General features: G+C 44.6%; 1 protein-coding gene across 1 annotated transcript in view; it reads right to left on the bottom strand.

The window, feature by feature from the left end:
- PLXNA4 (plexin A4) overlaps positions 1 to 19,608 on the bottom strand; it is a 425,661-nt gene that overhangs the window by 162,601 nt on the left and 243,452 nt on the right. The gene's annotated exons all lie outside the window — the stretch shown is intronic.

Here is a 19,608-nt window from a genome sequence, read left to right as displayed (position 1 = left end):
TCAAAATAGAGACCCACATGTCACAATTAATGCAGGACCAGACCAGATTTAATGAGAGCCAGTGCCTGTGTGGTTACTGAAACATGCCTGCTGAGCAAGGGATAGATTGTTACCCAGGCTCTATAAAGATTATATATAGATTTAATTGGGACCTGTAATGGAATTTATGTCACTGCAATGGGCTTTCTCAAAGTCCAGCATCACTTGAAGGCTCCTGGTGGAGGCGTGAACAGTTAAAACACACAGGGAGAACTTAATAGTTGTTTCTAATGGTGATGGCTACTTTCCAGGTTACCTTGTTCCACCATCTTTCCAGATGTTCCCATCCTCACCCTCAGTTATCAAGGAGCATCATCCTGCAGATTCATTCACCTCAACAGCCCCCTCAGGTATCTTATCGTGTCTCCTTGTTGTCAACCCCCATTGATTTAATCTTATCACCACTCCAAATCCCACCTTTATACCCTCATCATCTCCCTGGGTTAAGATGTCTTCATCCCAACGTCTGGAGGATCTTTGCTTCAGCTGTGTCCCCAGCCACCCTCACTCCTTCTTGGATTTCTAGCTCCACTGCTTGACGAGCCATGCAGTTCATGAAGGATTGATCATGTTGATCTAATTCCCTTGAGCAGGATTATATGACCCCTACAAGCATTGCCAAGCTGCAAAAATCATGGCAGACAGTTTGAAAAGCGCCCTTTTCTTCAGCTGTGATCAGACTTAAAAGTCCTTATAATAGCACAGAAAAACAGCCGTACCAGTTGGGATCAACACACCACATATCCCAGTTCCTTGTCTTCAGCCACAGCCTTATGACACTAAGGAAAGTATAAAAAGGGGGTAAGCATATATGGTATGTCCCCAGTAGCTGCCCAGCCTTTGTCTATTTTCATTCAGGGGAACTTCCGAGTCTTATGTGTGTCTATTCCTTAACCTGAACAGATCTTTCTTTAATTTTCCAGTTTAGCCTTGAAATCACATTGACTTTTTGCATCCACAGCATGCTTTGGCAGGGAGTTTCACAGTTCCAGAGCCCACTGCTTGAAGGAATCACCTCCTCTGGTTTGTTCAGGACTTGATTTTCAACAGTTTAATTTCATACCTTGTAATTCTTGTATTTGCAGAGGTGGTGAACAGTCACTTCCTACCCATCCCCTTCTGCCATTTGTAATTTCACCAATCTGAACCATACACCGCAGCGCACCTCTTCCCAAGCTGAGGAGTTCCTGTTTCTTTAGTCACACCCCATATGGTAACCACTTAATACCTCTGATCATTCTCATTTCCTTTCTCTTTTGACCATTTATTTACCCTTGTTAGCCAACTGTTGGGCAAAAGGAGAGGCTACCTGGTTGCCTAGGTCATCTCTTTATAGCCTTCTCCACCTCTCTCCTCCCTGGACTCTCAGGCACTGACCACATCAGCAAAACCTATTCAGCTACTGCCTTTAACAGGGTGGCACCTCTCAGCTTGAGGCACATGACCGTGCATATCCTTCAGGCTCATCTCAGCTGCGAAAGAAAACACATCAGCTTAAACTGTGATTAAGACTGCTTTATCACAGGCTCGGCGAACGGCAGGTAACTCGTAAAGCTGCGTGCACTCGATTGCTTTTAGTGATGTGAGCACATGGTGGTACTGAGCTTCACACAGCTCCTCAGAGGACACACTTCTCCTTGCCGTGAAAAGGAGCATTTGTTTTCTTCCCAGATACCCTCATACATACCCTCCTGCCTTCAACCTCTCTCCTCTCATCACTGCCTCCTCTCCTTTTATAAGCCATTCTCCCTACAGTGCTGTCAAATCTCGGCAGCCCCGCCACAGGCAGCATCAATTGGAGTGATAGCATCAGCCAAAGAGTTATGAGGTCATGCTGGTTAATCTGCAAACCAAAAACTTAAGATCTGAGACAGGAAGAGCCATGATAACCTTTGCTTGCAGCTGATCCTGAGCTGCAGCAAACAGACACTAACCCAACCTAGAGACACAAAATTGGGACTTTCCAGGGCTGTTGCGATACTCTGCCTCTCCAGAGCGTTCACCACCAACAGTGTTACTGAGTGGTTCAGTCAAGAGTTGACCAAGATTCAGGAGAAAATGTGAAGCAGGCTCTTCCCAAGCCCTTAAATATATATATCTCAGTTTATTAAACGAGAGAAAACCAGGCAGAGCTTACTGCTCAGCTGATGCCTGTGAAAGCTCGGTGCGTTCTCAAGGTTTGGGTGGTAATTAGTGCTGCCAAAATGACAACGACCAGGCAGAGATGCAGGCAGTTATTTGGAGGCGTATCTGTTTGCCTTTAGGTATCTCTGCTGTTTGTTTCAGCATGGAATAAGTGAGAAGAAGTTCCTGGCAGAGCCCAGCTCCCTCTCTGCAGCACTTTAATTCGTGGAGGGCTTGAAATGCAGAATTCCTACTGAGTGCAACGAGGGTTGCTCCATCCCAGCCCCCAGTGCCCATATTTCAATGGATTAAGTGCATAACCTAGTACAGCAAGCACTACACATGTTTTCCCAGCTTTCTCAGACATTCATCTTGCCATAAAATGAAAGTTCAAGGACATTTAATTCAGGGATCATATAAATGCATAGCATTTAAGGTCAGAAGGGACCATTAGATCATCAGTTCTCACCTCCTGTACATCACAGGCCACTAAATTTCTCCCATCCACCCTTATACTGAATGAAATAATCTGGCTTTAGCTAAAGCATATTGCCTAGAAAGACCTCCCATTTCTATGTGAATATACCAAGAAATGGAGAATCCTCCATTTCACGGGCAGTTTGTTCCAGTGGTTAATCACTCACACCGTAAAAAGCTTGTACATGCCTTACTTTTCACGTGAATTCATCTGTCTTTGGCTTCCAACCACTGATTCTTATTCTATTTTTCTTCTCTAGATTGAAAAGCCCTTTAAGCCTGCTGTTTTCACCCTGTGAAGATACTCAGACGTGCGAATTGAATCATTACTCAATATTCCTTCTGATAAATTAACTGAGATTCTTCCATTCCCTTTGAGGAAATCATGTTTTCCCACTCCCTACAAATAATTTTTGTGGGTCTTTAGTACTCCTTTTCCTATCTCTTAGTGCTCTTTTATAAAAGAAGACTCCAGAGCTGACCGCAGAGCATGAGGACTGCTCGCCCACTCTCTTGCACTCCTCCAAGGATGCAGGATGGTGTCAGCCTGTTTCTGCTACAGGCTAGACTAGGAGAAACCCTTTGCAAGGATGTAAAGAAATGACCTGCTCATCCATTCCAGTCATTGCTTTCTAGGACACATCTCCCACTTTCCAGTCTGACCTATATTCCATCTTACGAGACAGAGAAGTTTGCATTTCTTTTGTTTGAGGGAGCCAAAGTCACCCAACTGCTCTGTCTTCATCATCGTTAATGCTGAGCTAATCATTGCACCACTGAATATTTTATTTGCGGTATTTAATATCAACTTCCCACTCATTCATGAAAATCTTCAATAGCTTTGGGCCCAGTATTGATCCTGGGAGAATACTACTAGGAAAACCCTCAGGCTCTTTGAGAACTGCCAAGTATTAAGCCATTTCAGAGATGGTATTTTGCTATTTTTAGCCTTTTTTTTTTAATGGGAACAGGCTGTGGTGTTGACTCAAGTGCTGTACAGAAAGGTAAAGACAGGGAATCCACACAATAAAACTTCATTTCCTCAAAGAATGAAAAATGTCTTATTTTTCACAAAAATATGCTACACAACTGCCATTTGGCCCATTTCAGGAGTAAGCATCAGGAGCTTCACACTTATCCAGGGACTTTACTGCTTAACATTACCCCTTCTAGCCACCATGAATCACTAAAGCAGGGTTCTTACTGGTGCACCTAAATTATTGATATATTCCCTAGGATATTTGCTATAGGGCATTTCAGGTCTCAGGTGTGTGAAGTCACCGTCAGAGGGGCCCTGCACTATGCAGTGTCTGGGTACTGTAGCTTTCCACCTGTCTAATATGCCTCGGTGAATAGCCCAAAGTTAGATAGGAACAATCTGAGCACTGGAAACCTGTGGGGCTGTTAGGAGATGTGGTTCCTGAGGCTGAGATGACCCCCAAAATTGTGGCTGCCCTCTGACTACAGGCACCGCAGTGGTGCAGCAGCATTGACGCAGCTGGTTTTGCTGACATGCAAAAGCATGCATGGGTCATCCTTTCTCCTGTCTGCTGGGGATAAGTCTGAATTCAGGCCTTTGCACAGATACCTAAGCTTGCACAGCAGCACATGAGGTGCTTCATTCCTCCAATCAGTTTCTCATTCCCTTGCGCTCCTGTAATTTTTTCGTATTTTTCTCCAGCCAAAGCAGAAGGCTGAGACTCCCACTGTGCCTTTCTTTTTATGGAAAGACATACACGGCACCCAGATTTCTTGGGGAAAAGCAGCTGGCATGAAGATCTGTAGAGAAACAGAACTTTTGTCCCTGTAGATAACTGATTCAAACCTGATTGAATGGCTTCAACTCTTAGAGGGATCTCATTTCAGCTCCTTGCTGCCAGACGTTGAACTCAGAAAAGCCGCTGCCGAGCAGGAGCACTGCCCGAGGGGGGAAACGACCAGGTCTGGGGGGGGCGACGGTGTTGGACGGCTGCAAGATGAACACTGCCAGCTGGCCTGAGCTTAAAGCACGGAGACCCAAGGGACCCCACAAAGCCTTTGCCAACTCCATCCAGGTGGTTCCCAAACTGGCATCTTGAAAGAGAGCAGGATTAACACACTGAAGCATCTTAAAGGAGCCTTCCACCTCGAAGATCAAAGCTGCACTGGCTCCACAGCTCTTATTACACCTGCCTCCCTTGTGGGCACCCCTTACAAAAGCCTGCAATCTGATTTGGACCGGGGGATTTGCTCAGGTGCATTTCACAGTGCACACCACTCCATGCAAAAAAAAAAAAGAATACCAACCCAAAAATACCCTTTTGTCCCCGGCCACAAAGAAGAAGGGAGGCCCGTTTGGCACATAATGCAAGGGGAAAGAAATGAGAGCAAGGAGCAGAGCCAGGCCCTTGGAGAGCTCTGCTGAAACACAAGCCATGCCATACAGCTCAAAGTACTCGCTCCTCCCGTCCTCCAGCAGCTGGGACAGAGAAGCCCCCTCGGTCCCAGGGCAGCCCCAGCACCTCCCGGCAGGGCCAGCTCACCACTGGCATTTCAAGAGACACTCGTGCCTCTTGGCAGGACCCTGCTGACCCTCCTGGACCCTTTTATCCAGGTCTCACCCGCATCCCAAAAAGAATCCAGTAGTTTCAAAGAGCTTGGAGCCTCCTCTCAGGGCTCAGTGCATCTGACTTCCCTGTCTCGGTAGCATTAACAGTGACCTCCTCATTGCTCTTCTTTACCCTTCCTTTTCTCCAGTTAATGCAAACATGTGCACAAAAGGGTCAATGCTCTTCACCTGCGGTCCTCAGAGCCATTCAGGAAGGGGAGGGGGAACAAAAAACATCAGGGATTAGAAGAAAGTCAAGCATAGCACTGAAGTGGTTGTCCCAAGGTCAAACATGCTTATGCCTTTATGAGCATGAGAATTGACACCAGTTTTACTAAAGCAATCTAGTCACTATCTAAATACTGCTGTGGCCACAAGTATCTTGGTTTAAGAAAAGGTTAACCCTCTGATGCATAGCCTGGTCAAAGTGGAGAGAAGCTGAGGTGGATGAAATCCCCTCTCCTGAGGTCTGTGCACTGGATCTGGCCTCCTTCCAGCCATGACAGGCTCATAGCACCCATAGGATCAGCAGAGGAGACTGGGGGTATTGATTACCCATCACCATGCTCCCTCTCACGTGTGCAGACACATGCATGCACGCTCCCATGCATGCACACATGCAACACTGGCAGCCAGCTAACGGCATTTGCAAGTGCTGGCAGATTTATACTGTACAGAAAGGGGTTGTGGGGAACATTTTTTTATTTACCGGGTTCCATTTCACACCGGTGAACCGTAAAATTATAACTACAGCTTTTCTCCATCCTTTACCAATATATGATATCTGTCTGTCTGTCTCTTACCTACCCGCACGCATGCAGTGTGGCAGCAATAATGTAGGTCCTGAAGGAATAATATCATCTCTGTTTCCCAAGGATTACAGTCTGCCTCTTCCAGGAACAGCAATCCCTGCCCCTGGTTTATTAACCGAACAGCAGGCGTTGAGAAAAACCCTCGCCTGCACAATCAGGAGAGTGGTTTTCTCAGCGTTTATGGAGAGCAGGAAATTAGGAACGTATAATAAAACCAGAGGACAGCTGAGGATCAGTTTCAAATCTCGCCAAAATAATAGGTGAGGAGGAGAGTTTCCTTCCAGCTGCCTGGGATTTTACCTGAGGAGAGCTGTGTATCTCCTGCTTTAACGTCGTGAGATGTAATATCACCTTTTCGGCTCATGTTTTAAAATCACACAAGAGCTCACGCCTCAGTTGCTTTATCTTCTCCAAAGGACACAGAGATTTTATAGGTATCTGTCCCAAGGGGGTGAAGGAAAAGCGATGTTTTGTACTTATTTTATTTCTTGTTTCAGCCATTGCTCCTAAATCAGCATCTCCAAACATCCTTCCCTGTTCGGAGATCTTATTTACACCATTGGAGACAGAAATAGTCTGTGAAGGAGGGAAGCCCAGCCAGGTAGGAGGTTCAAGTCCCTCCCTGGCCAGAGACCCATATCTGGACAAGTTATTTAATCTCCAGTTCACTTCATCTAGCCAAAGCATCTCTGAAAGGGGTATAAACACCCTCCAGGACTATTTCTCTCCATTGCTCATGAAGGGAGCCTATAAGGGAAATGGGATGAATCTGGAGCACGCTTTTTTTCCGCGTGCACAGCAAGGGTTAGAGCATATCTGCAGCTCACAAGGATGTTGTGAAGCTCCGGGACTAGGGGGATTGCCTGGCGCTAATGGTGAATGTTTAGAAAGGCATGTACTGAATCCCTGGAAACATTTAGCTCAGACGGTTTGTTTTCCTAAAAGATATGCAGTATTGCTGAGCTGGGGGCTCAGAGCAGACATCTCCCTGAGGAGTTCTGTGACCTCAGTTATGCAGATCGCATTAGACAATCATGCTGGTCTCTTTTGGCTTTCAATTCTATGAATTTATAAGTAGTCGCCAAATAGTTTCGATGATAATTGTCAGCCTGTGCTGAAAAGAGCTTAGCTAGGCATACAGACCTTATGTGAAGTGAAAACTTTTTATTATTATTATTATTGCAGATGGGTTTCATCTTGCTCAGCTTTAAACTACATTTTCTCTATTAGGATATAGATTTCAGAAGACAAGTTGCCTGACCCAGCGACCAGGCCTATAATGGGACTGCTACAGGAATTGCCATATTTGCAAGACAAGTACGAATTGCTACTTCTACATTAGTCACACAGAGAGTGGAGGTGAAGTTTGTCATCGCCCTAAATGTGTTTTGTTTTCTGCTGATGCATGAAGGTTCCAGCAATTAGTTTGCTGTGTTAGGGTCCCCTTTTCCACATATTTTTCCTGAGGTTTCGTATTGGAGCTTTTGTGAACTATTGACAGTATAGATTTTTAAGACAATTCACAGTGAAATGACCATTCCAGCACCATCAAACATTAGTGCATGAAGCTGAATTTTCTGCTGGTTTGCAGTGCATTACAGATTTAGAGCATCTGTGATGCTGGCAATGCTGGGAAAGAGGAGGATGTTGACTGGTGCTGTAAAGAGGTATTTACCAAGTTGAGATTAACTAATTGAATTCCCATCTGATTAGACCAGGGCTTCAAAAAAGCCCCTGATCCTCTCCTACTTATTTGCTCCAAGATACTGGAGAGATGCCCTGGAAAACAGTGGCATTTATAAAAAAAAGAAACCAAGGGGAATGCAAAAAGAAACACGTCAACAAGACTTCAAACAGAAGACTGATCTTCCAAAACCCCAGCTCTGATTGCCATCCGCAGAAGAAGTCCATACAACCAAATCCAAGTCACATCCTCCACTGCCTGCTCTGCCCCAAGTGCAGAGTGTTAATGAGAAGAACAGCACAAGAGGGATTCTCACCTGTACTTCCAGTTCCTACACTAAGAGGTCTCGAAGATAATGAAAGCCAAAGAATTCATGATCCCCTTGCCATTTTAAATGTTGTTCGCTTTCCATTTTTTTTCTACTGCTGTTTATTTACATTATTGCAAATTTTGAAATTTTCCATTACTAATTCCTCAGCTAACAAGAATCCTAAACATTCTTGTACAGGCAATTATGGAAAGGGTTCTGTATTTAAATGCCCTGCAGTATCAGTGAGACTATCACTGGTAGTTCCTACCACTCGACCTCTTCTGAATTCCTAAATTTTAATTCAGAGTATCCCATTAAAATTCATCAAAATTGTTTTTTTAAATGAAAAATTAGATTGACTCAACAGTTCCCCCCAAAACCATGTCCATTTTCTGCAGAAATATTAATCCTTTCATAAAAGAATCTGAAGAATTAATTTTCCTATGATTCGTAACAGGTCTGATTTACTGGTCTGATCGGAGTGAAATTCCATTTCGACAGAGTATTTAGTGATAGTTTAGTATTAGATTCTCCATTTCCTTGGCTTTGTTTGTGATTTTTTTTTTTATTTTTCATACAATTTGTCAAGCAGAAGTTGATGCATGGCTCTTCTTGAAAAGGATAGCGTGGAGACCAATTAGTCAACCTAGAAACTGGCAAACTCCTCCTAATATGACTGCATGACTGCCACAAAATGGCAGCTAAATAAAGATCTATCAAGCTTTTTATAATATTAACCTTTTTGTTGACACTGCCATTTATCAGAGGGTTTATTCTTTGAATGACGAGATGGATACAGCAAAAAGCAGAGCTAAAGGCCACCGGCTATCCCATCATCACACAGATGGGTAGCAAATGCCCAGGGGTGCTTTTAAGCATAAAGACTCACTAAGAAACCATTTTGGCATAATAACTGAGATTAAAGCATGAGTTAGAAGTTTGGTTTGTATAAAATGCGTCCTTAATTAGTTAGGAATTGACAGACTTAATAAAACCTAATATCCACCCCTCTCTATTTCTGCTCTCAAGTTGAGCCAGAGGTTTCATAAAAGGTGCAAGCATCCTACAAAAGGCAGGGACTTGTATTAGGTATCTTTGTATTCTCTAATACCTAGAGACTGGCTTATAAACTGAAGAACTGCAGTTAAGACTTCCTCTAAACTTTTAGGTTCATTTATTTTTTTAATTAAAAATCAGGTTAAGCACTAAGCTCCAAAAGTTTTTGGTTTTTTTTCTTTTCTACCTTTGCTTGCAAATGTATCTCCATGGATGTTGTTTAGAATGAAAGCTTGAGGGGAAAAAAAATAAATAACCACCTTATTCATTGTCCTGGGGAAATTCTCCCCCACAGTGAACCTGCAGAGTCACTGCCAGTGCCCACTGCAAGGACTGAACTGCAGGACAGACTGTGGTTGGGGCTGGCTGGGAAAGCACCCGCAGAAGAAACTTCCATGGGGAGATGCTGGCTCACTGAATTAAATTCATCGAGCACTGACAGATTGCAATGAGCTGTTATTAGGCTGAGCACATCAGAGAGGGAGTAGAAAACTTCCAGTAATTTGAAAGTTGTGCACCTGAACTTAGAAATGCTGAGCTGGTTTTGGAGCAAAAAGAATAATCTTTTCCAAATAAACCTTTCCCCAGAAAGCAATTAGAGGATCGGGTGTTATGCTCAAAATACCTGTGGTAGCAGTTTATGTGGGAGAGTTGCAGGGGTAGGAGGTGAGCAGGAACTCAGACCAAAAGCACTGAAGAAGAAGGGTCTGAGACAGAACGGTCTTCAATAAATCATCATTTGGATAAACGCATACTGTTGACAAGCATTGATAACCCATTAAGGAGCAGGAGTCTGGGAGATCTATCTGCAGCACCAGCTATTCTGTTTCTGCTTGGGAAATCATTGCCTCTATTGTAACAGACCACTGAAAGCCAAGACAGCTTCACATTTTCAGTGGCAAAAACGATGAGTGAGGACAATTAATTTTCACCCTTCATGAATTCAGGAGGCAAGGAGAAGAAAAGGTGAGATTGAGAGATGCTCTTCAAACTGTCCATCAAAGGGAAGGAAATTAAAACAACATCTACTGGTAGTTAGACAAGCAGTCCCAAGCTTGGTAAACAAAGCTGAATTCCCAGAGCATCCTTTAGCTCCTTTAGCTGCAGGCTGTTGATAAGCTCAGGACAAAACCCACAGACAATCAACTGGGAAAGGAACAGGGTCGAAGTGCAATTACACCTTCAACAAACTGTTTTTCACTTTTACCTTTTCCGCTTTGCTTTCCCCGTGTCTCTGCAGTCACAGAATCACAGAGTCACTAAGGTTGGAAAAGACCTGTAAGATCATCAAGTCCAACCATCAACTAACACCACCATGCCCACTAAATCATGTCCCACAATGCCTCGTCCACACGTTCCTTAACTCACTATTTCCAATCACTATTTCTTTGTCCGTCAGGACTGGAAACTCGAATCTCCGCAGCGGTGCTCGTGTTGCAGGAGCTCACCTCATCTGTGGGAACTCAGGTTGGGGGACACACTGACCACATTCACCCTGCAAACCAGTTCCTGCTTGTAAAGCAGCACTCTGGCATATCCTATTGCTGTAAAGCGTGGACAATGTCCTCTTCCAGGGACAGAGTGCAGCAGAAAACACTAAGGTAAAAACAGAAAACAGCAGAAAACACTAAGCTAAAAAAGCACAGTTGCCACTGGGGCAAGTGACTTACTCGTTTCCGTTAAAAATGTCTGGCTGTTTCAGGGGCAGGATTTAATAGCTTATCTGCAAGACAGGAGATTTGATCATATGAAAGAGGTGGGTCTATCTGAAGGCACTGTGCAGCCTAATAGCTCTGATTTTATCTACTGACAACTTTGAGAGGCTAAAGAAAATCCCTATGCTCACCTCTCTCCAGTTCCCCTGGGGGCTTCCAAGTTTATAGGCAGCATGAAGAAGAGAATAAACCAATTTCTGCATAGGTGGTTGGTCAAGGGAATAAACAGACTGGCAAGGAAAATGAAGCAGCGGAGGTGGGTAGCTTATATGAAATGCAAGGAGTTCATCTCTGCCTCCTGAAGTCCTGAGCCACAGGTTACTGGAAATGGAGAGTGTATCACTGTTTTCTGTCTCTTTTGAAGCTCTCTGCTACATGTTTATCACTGACCCTTATTAGAAAAAGTTTTCTGGGCTGGAGACATCTCAGTCTGACCAGTGCAGCTGGGCCAGGCAAGCTGTACCCAGTCCATCGCTGTGGTACTGAAGAAGGAACAGACCAACAGCAGGATGCCTTCCTGGAGATGTAAATCTGAAGAATGATACAATGAGGGATGGGAGATGAAGAGAGGAAAGACAAAGTCAGCATTGAAGATGGATTGGAATTTTTAGAGAAAACTGTTAATTTGCCAGGCAACTTTGCATCGTAGAATCACCTTGATAGGCAGGATCAGACACCTTATCAGAGATGGTCCCATCTCAGTGGGAAGCCCCTCTGCTACATGGTAAGGGGAAGCGATGGCATGAAAAAATTTGTCTGTGGAAGATGTGTGCCTGGGGACCCAGCAAGAGCAGGCTTCCATCACCAGCACTTGCCTTTTCCCTAGTAACACTACAGATGAGCTTCTCTGTGTCACAGTTAAGGGTCACTTGGTTTCCATCATGAACTTCATTTTCAGGAGGCCATAATTCACATATTTTACATTGCGTCTAGCTGGGAAAGACATGAGAAAAAAAAAAGCCCCACAAAAAAACCAACAAAAACCCAACAAACCCACAAAAAGACTCATCAGAAAAGACCCACATAAAAAGAACCGCAACGACGGCTTCAGCTATACTAAACTTGTTTCTCCAACATGGAGGCTGGTTTTTGGGAGGTGCTGTTTAATCTTTTCTAGAGGTTAAATCCTAGGCCTCGAGAGGAGGTATTTGCTAGAGAAGCTGTTCTGCTCTTTTTTTTTTTCCAGTTAAACTTTAAGGAAAGGCTGAAGATTGCAAATGTGATATTTGGCTAGGAAGGATTCCAGCATGAGGAATCACCGCTCTTCCTCTTGATTTTAAAAGACCAGTCTATTTGAGGTACAAAAGCATATGTTGCTCCCCGCTTAAATTCCATCCCTTTTGTTGCCTGGCTGCAAGCGAGAGGATGCCACTTTTCTTCATCTGGCTCAAAACCATTGTGTTGCTAGATTGTACATCACGGATTATTCACTAAATCTTGGTTATGTGACGATGTGACATCTCAACAGAACTCCCTGCCAGTACTGTGTGAAAATATTCTCAACTGATCCCACCGTCAGAGACAGAGTCATTTGCATGTGAAATTGCTATTGTCTTTGAAAACAGAAAAAGGGCAAGCAAATAAACCTCCGCCAACACTGCTCCCTCCTCTGATACTGCCTATTACCTGCTAGTGTCCTCTAAATTTGCACTCACCTTCCCAGGTCAGGTGTATTAGGTCTTGGACCTGCTGAATCTGAAAAAATCCCAGACCTTGGTGGCAAGACCCTCATGTTCTGGGGTGTGAGACACCCACTTCTTTGTTCCTTATACCTCCTTACTGACAGTAAGGTCCTCAGCACAAAGCCCCACATCCTTTGTTCAAGGCTCCCCATACCTTAATTAAGTCCCATCTCTCCCTGTGCTCATACTCACACTAGAAGCAGGACTACTACCATGAGTACGACTTCTACTACTTCATCTCCATTTCTCGCCCATTCTTAATCAAAAAGAGGATTCAGCTGACAAGCGGACATTAATGGCAACAAAAGCCTTCCACGGCATCTATGCAGACTTGGTGCAGTTGGCTGAACTCCACCAGCTTTGGAGGCAATGAGCATGCAACTGAGTGAAGTCTTAAGTAATAATATTATAGCAGTTCTCAGATGACACAGGAGCACTGCAAAAATGTCAAACCTAACACCATTATTCAAAAATAGGAGCATGCGATTAGACAAGCAATTATACATCGAGTAGCTTAACATAAATTGTGGGTAAAAATATCAGAAACAATTTTTCAGGATTTAGTGAGGGAGCACCTTGTAAAGCATAATTGGATTAGAGGAGACAGCCAGCATGGATTTACAAGCAGGAGGTCTTTTGCTTAACTAACTTGTTGGAGTTCTTTGAAGCTACAGTATTACTGCCAAGGTAGGCAAGGGAAATGTAATAGATGTTATGCACTTCGATTTCCCAAAAGCAATCGGTGAGGTTGTACAGTGAGATTATCGGCTAATGGAAGAAGTCGTGCTATAAAAGCAGGCTGGCTTAGAAAAATGGCTCAGAAGCAGAAAACAGCCAGTGCGTGGGCTGGCTTGCCGTGTTCGTTCTAAACCTCAAAAGTGAGTTATTTAAGTGCTTGGCCTGGGGAAGAAGAAGGTGGAGGGGTTCAGGCTTGGAGATCTCTTCTGCTCAGATTTCAGAGAGCTCCCAGTCTCTTGCAACGTGCAAATCTCCCACAAGAACTCAGTTTATTAGCTCTGAGGATCAGAACATCCCAGGGAAATCATCCCTCTCCCAGAAAGGGGTGCAAGTCAAAGGCAGCCCGGCTGCACAGGCTGTGTGATCCGCCATCCTTAAGGCTGCTTGCAAAAGGAAAAAAAAACTTTCCTTCCACTGAGAAAGTGAGGAAACTGAGGCACAAGAAGATGGAAAATGTGCTTCATCTCACCCGATTACAAAAGGAGCGCAGATTCCCCAGGGCCAGGCTTGGTGCTCTGGCTTGTGCTGCTGCAGAGCACATTCAAAGCAGAGGACTTTTTGTGCACGTGTAGGGTGAGCACATCCAGCCTCAGCCCCACAACACCCTCATAGGAAAGGGGAGAGGTTTTGGGAGAGATGGGTGCATCGAGCAGTGGGCAGATGGGGTGCGGGCACAGAGCCCTCCAGCAGGCAGATGCTGTGCTTTCAGCCCCCCAACCGCAGCCAGCAGACAAATTTCTGTGGGTTTACATCAAAAGCAGGTTAAGGAGAAGACCTGAGCAGCCGGATTCACATCACAGTCCCCAAAGCTCTCCCAAGAAGCCAGTTGGTCCTTCTGTTTCTTTTCCACATAATGTCTCAGCAGCAAGCAACATTTTGCTCCCAGCTCCGGTTGCTTTTCTTGGCTGCCCTTGGAGTCACCAGAGCCGATAACGCTGGAATCCGGGTTCATTGTGGCCCCGCTGCTGTCCAACAACAACGGTGACTGGGTCGGGGATCAGCAGCGTTCCCAGGCACCGTGCAAGGCTTTTGCTAGATGCCCTGCAGACCCCGCTCCAGCTCACAGACTGCCGGCCGCCCGCACCCGTAATCTCATCCTGCCTCTCTCCTCTGCCAGCACTGTGGCTGTCATCCACACCACTCCTCCTGGCATCCCCCTTCCTTTATTCCCCCTTCCCACCCCCCAGAACGTGACCCAAGTTTGTTATGGATCAGTGTATTTACAAAGCTTAAGCTGAAAATCAATTTTAATTACCAAAATCAGATTGCTGTATCAATAAATCACTGGGGACCTCTCAGAGACACAGACAGAAGGTTGCACCTGGAAGTGGAGGGAGGGGGAGACAATGACTCATTTTCCCATTGGGCCCCTCCCTGCATTCACTGGACAATATTCCTCAACGTCGTTATCTTTTGTATTATTGGGGGCATAAACGGGAGATGAATGGAACTGGAGTCAGTTTTAAACAAATAGCGTTGACTGAATCTTGATTTACCAGTGACATCTTGACACAAGCTCTTATTTTTTATATTTAGGATAGTGGTGAGGAAAGTGGCTGGAAAACCTTTCATGGTGTCCCCTTCGTGAGGATAAATGATTGATCGAACTGCATCCTGGAAAGCTAACTAATCCTTTGCAACTGGAATGAAAGGAGACTACATCAGTCTTCCTATTGCAACAAGCCTACCTAAACATATGATTATTCATCTCCATTATTACTAGAGGCACTCTCACTTGGATGTGTGCTACTTCAGAGAGCTCAATGGCTTGGGTCTGGGAAGAGTTCCAGTGATAGCACAGAACCCTGTGTCTTCTTTCCACGCTTGGGTCAGAGGGCTTGCCAATGAACTCCAACGTTTTTCAAGACAGGCCCAAAGTCAGAAGAGGAAAGAGGCTGCAACTCAGATGGTGGTGGCATGCAAGACGAGGTTTGAGCAGGTCCCTGCTCTGCGTCCTGGAGGTACAGTGAGTAGGGAAGGCATCTTCAAGCTCTCAAAGGCAGAGACAAGACACCCTTCTGCTGTAGCCAGCACTTATGCCAAGAAATAGATTTTCTTAGGTTTCACACCATCAAAATTGCTGCTGGCCTGGGTGAGTTCTTCCGTTCTCTGCTTTCCCCAGCTCTGCCACACTGGCCAGAGAGAGATGACCAAGTCAAAAGCCAGGGAGAAGTCATGGCAGGTCTAAATTGGCATCTTCCACTGCAAAACAGCCAAGCAGCTCCACTGTGCTCAATGCTATTCACTGCAGAGTCACTCCCCAACAGACAGTGGGGCAGGGATATGTGGCTATCCTGGTTTAGGGACAAGACACCAACAGCAAAAGTACAGCTGGGTACTGATGGTCACCACTGAGCACAGGTGCCAGATCCAAAAGGTACCTGGCTTCTGTACCGTGATGGATAAACCTTCTTCCAGAAGGAATCCAAGCCCTGCCAAATACCAAGCTTCAGGCACTCTTGCAGAGGCCACCATAGTCAAATCAAGCCCAATCTGACAGGTATTTAGGCACCTCCACAAAGGGACATAGAGGGCTTCTACCACTGACATCCGAAGGAAGAAAAAGCTTAAAGGATCAGAGATACAGCCCACAGCAAAAAGCCATGGTCATATAGACTATTTGAGACCGAAACAAGCATTACACTCTGCTCTTATCAGCCCCAGACCCTTTCCCTGGGCACTATTCTACACCACATGGGACATGGGGCTGAGCCCTTCAAAAATCTATCCCTATGTTGACACTGAGCCAAACCTGAGGATTTATGTGGATTTGCCCCTCCTGAGAAAAATCTAATTCCAATAAAAGCCTGGGGTTTGTCTCTTTTTCTGATGCATAACTGCCAAGGGCTTGCGCTAGGGACTTTCTGCATCTTCCCTTGCAAACCTAGACCAAGTCTCGCAAGGCCAAGCATGAGAGGCAGGTAAAAAATTGTCCTCAGCAAGCTATCCAAAAGCACCTTGGAATAGACGCACACAGTCTTATACATCAAAATTGTTCTCCCTTTCACTCATTCTTCTCTGCTTAATATGTCAGGCAGGCTACAAATGAGCAGCCTTTGCAAGCAAATAGCAACCCCCCTCCCCTTGACTGCCCATCATGGGAAAGATCCAGGATAAATGTATAGAGCAATTCCAAAAAGAGGTGAGAAATGGTGACTTTGGAAAAAGGATACAGCCCAGAGACTTCCTCCATCCACCATCCTCCATCCTGGACCCAGTAGCTGCATCCCAAACCTGAGGGAGTCAGCCAAAATCAGACTCAGATGGAGAAAACAAAGCACTGTCTATTGCCAGTGAAGAAAAAGAGCTTCCTTGGCAGTCAACAGACATATTTCTTGCAAAGATACTTCTTTTTTCTCCCAAATACATTATAAGCACCCAGATGAATACAAGGAGATGTTACCGGAGACATAGGATCAGCAAGGGATGAGCCAGACCTTCCCGCTGGAGGTGATAACAGCTCCTTGCTGGAGCTCTGGCAGTTTCTTCTAGTGCTAAATCCTCAGGGGTTATTAGAGGTGATAACTTGCACCTCACAGTCCATCTATTCATGTTGCGTCTTCCCCTATTCATTCTGCATCTATGACACACAGCTAATCCCTTGGCGGATGTAGTTTCCAGAACCTGTATCATTTTTACTGTAACCTCAAAGGCCAACTTGGTTCTCTGCTGCTATAAGGCACAATGTGCTTGCTCAGCTGTGTCTCCTCTTGGAGCAGCAACCTGTGCATACACTCCCTGAGTGAATCAGGACCAAGGAGGACAGGGAAGACTCAATCCTGTGTCAATAAGACCCCACTGGAGACAAGCCAGGCCACAGGACCAAGGTGCCTTCTTGGTGTGATGCAATCTCTGGTGGGACCGATGTTTTTCCAAACACAACTACTCTGCCCTTTTTCTGTTGTGGGTGGGAGCAGGACTGCCAGCTGTTGGAAGTGTCTGTGCTTTACACCCACCCACAGCCCTGCCGTGTCCTCTTACAACACTTCAGCCTGATACACAAGAGGATTTTTCTGAGAATTTACGTTTGAGTGATTGCAAGGGATTATAACGCTGTTCTTTCACAGATGGTCCCTATTGCCATGGTCTGGTTTCCAGAGGAGCAGAGTGGATTTCTGTGCTCAGTGCCCTTCCAAGATGCTAATATTAGCTGGGCACTTCTTTTCCATGCTTGCCTTGAACGTTTTATTGTAGGCATCTGTAGGAAACAGGTAAAAGGTTTGCTAGATTGTTAAAAAGAGCTTTGGAACAGAAATTTGAGCTCTCAAACACTCCTCCCACACACTCCAACTCAGGAGTGAGAGCAATTTTCTCTTTTATCTTTCTAATATCCCTAATACCTAGCAAGGGAACAGCAGGCAGAATAATGGGTCTTTTGCTCTGTGTTTGAGGAAAGGAAGAGCCGGCGCTCACCTGGGTGGGCAGGTGGGATGTGTAGTCATTTCCCTTGGTTGCTTTGAATGCCCATGTCTCACCCCACAGAACGAGATTGGGGGAAAATAAAATTATCTTTCAGATAAGATGTGTCAAGGAAGGCACACCTAACTATCATTGCACCAATAAAACCTGTGCAGAAACTGCCAGTTATGGTTGGAGCAAGGCTGCAGTGGCATTAGTGATACAGCACCGACAGCATGAGCAGGGGTCGGTGCAAACCTGTGCCTACACTTGGTGTTAAACAGTACACGTTTATACACACCCATTTCATCAAAGATTTTCCTTTGCAGCAGACACAAGGTGGTGGTTGTGTCTCAAGGTGGTATCTGGAACATCTCCTTCACAGTATGGACTCAGGGTACCTCCCTGGGCTGTAGGACAACTCTGTGCTTCATACATCCCACCTGTGGCTACATCCACTGGCAACGACCCTTGACTTTTACTCTTGGCTCTCAGAGACAAACCTTTTGCTCCAGCAGGATGAATAATGATGCTCACATGTAAGTGCCAGGGACAAATGGTGATACTTTTTCAATGGTTTTAAGTGGAAGAACAGTTTTTCCACACAGAGGGCAGGTTTTATTTAAAAAAATATGCACCTTTGTTAGGTTTTAAAAAGAAAAAGGTGGGGTTTTTTTCTTTTGGTAGATAGAAAAAATTGTAATTTCCTTTTTTTTTTTACTTTAGCAAATCTACACACAGAGATACATACTTTTTTCTTACTGGAAAAATAGAGAAAAAGAGTAAAAATTGACATAAAATTGGTTTCATTGTCTTCCCCAAACAATGACAGTTGATTTTTATGTATAAATAAAACCTTGATATTAATAGGAAGACGAATGTATTTATTAAAAAGTTTGAATGATGTAAAAAAAGTAAACTTGTGCCTGTGACCAAATATATATGCCTTTGTGGGTGCCTCATAGAGACTGCCTTCCCAGTCTCCTTTAGCAGATGTATGCTGGTTCCTTGCATGTGTAACTCATCACCCGGCAACTGCCTTCTCAGCACATACATGTGCTTTCCTGTACATATTTTTTAAGTGGCTGAACATTTGACCCCAAGATTCATTATGAGGGCAGGGTGGTTGTTTGCTGTTTGTTTTTTTTTTTAAATGATAATGATGCAAAAAGAAAAAAGAAACAAAAAATAGAAAAAAACGTTTGACTCAAAAAATCAGCTCTTCCGTCCTTCTGAGTGAGGTTATCATCATTGCTGCTGCAGGCAGGTCAGAATAGTCATCGTTGCAGGAATGGAGTCCAAATAATGAGGGTCCAATTAATTGCTTCTTTCCTCTTTGCTTTTGCCAAAGTTTCAATAGTTCAGTTTCCATTTTGATTTCCTGCTTCAGTTGAAGGATATATCCTAGTTATTTGCTAAGGAAACTTTACTTATGGATGGTAGATTTTACCATTTTTAGACCTTTTTCTAATTATCAGCATGGGGACTATGTTTTACTATCCACAGACCAAACCCATGTCCGGACAGCCACGATGTACGGTGGTGTCAGTAAAACCCCCTCTGCAGAAAACGTAAAACTCCTTTTGGGTTCCTTGATGCAAGATGTCACCGTCTCTTAAATGCTGACCATCCTCTCCAGGATGCCTTTGAATTCAGAGTTTAAACCTCACTCCAAGAGTTGGCTATTAAGGCAAGAACCGTGCTGGCCTTCAGTGCTCAGGTAGGTGTTTTCTAGCCCAGAATGGAGATCTTAATGGTGGAGACACACTCTGCTGTCATTAAAAAGATCTGACAGTCTCTTACCCTTTGCTCTGTTTCAAGGAGGAGTTAATTCAGGGAAGTTGCTCTTTTAATTTGTGCTTTTTTTGCAGGAGATCAGACAAAGTGATTAGGTGATTATGACAGTCCGCTCTCACCTTGCAGTACTGAAGTCTCATCAGATACTGTGAATCTTCTTGGGAAATAGGGATCACCAGGCTAAACTGT

The sequence above is a fragment of the Gavia stellata genome, chromosome 4 (genome assembly GCF_030936135.1).
Source record: "Gavia stellata isolate bGavSte3 chromosome 4, bGavSte3.hap2, whole genome shotgun sequence".
Taxonomy (NCBI): Eukaryota; Metazoa; Chordata; class Aves; order Gaviiformes; family Gaviidae; genus Gavia; species Gavia stellata.
Note: the sequence above shows the minus strand (reverse complement) of the source record. Positions and strands in the feature narration are given on the sequence as shown.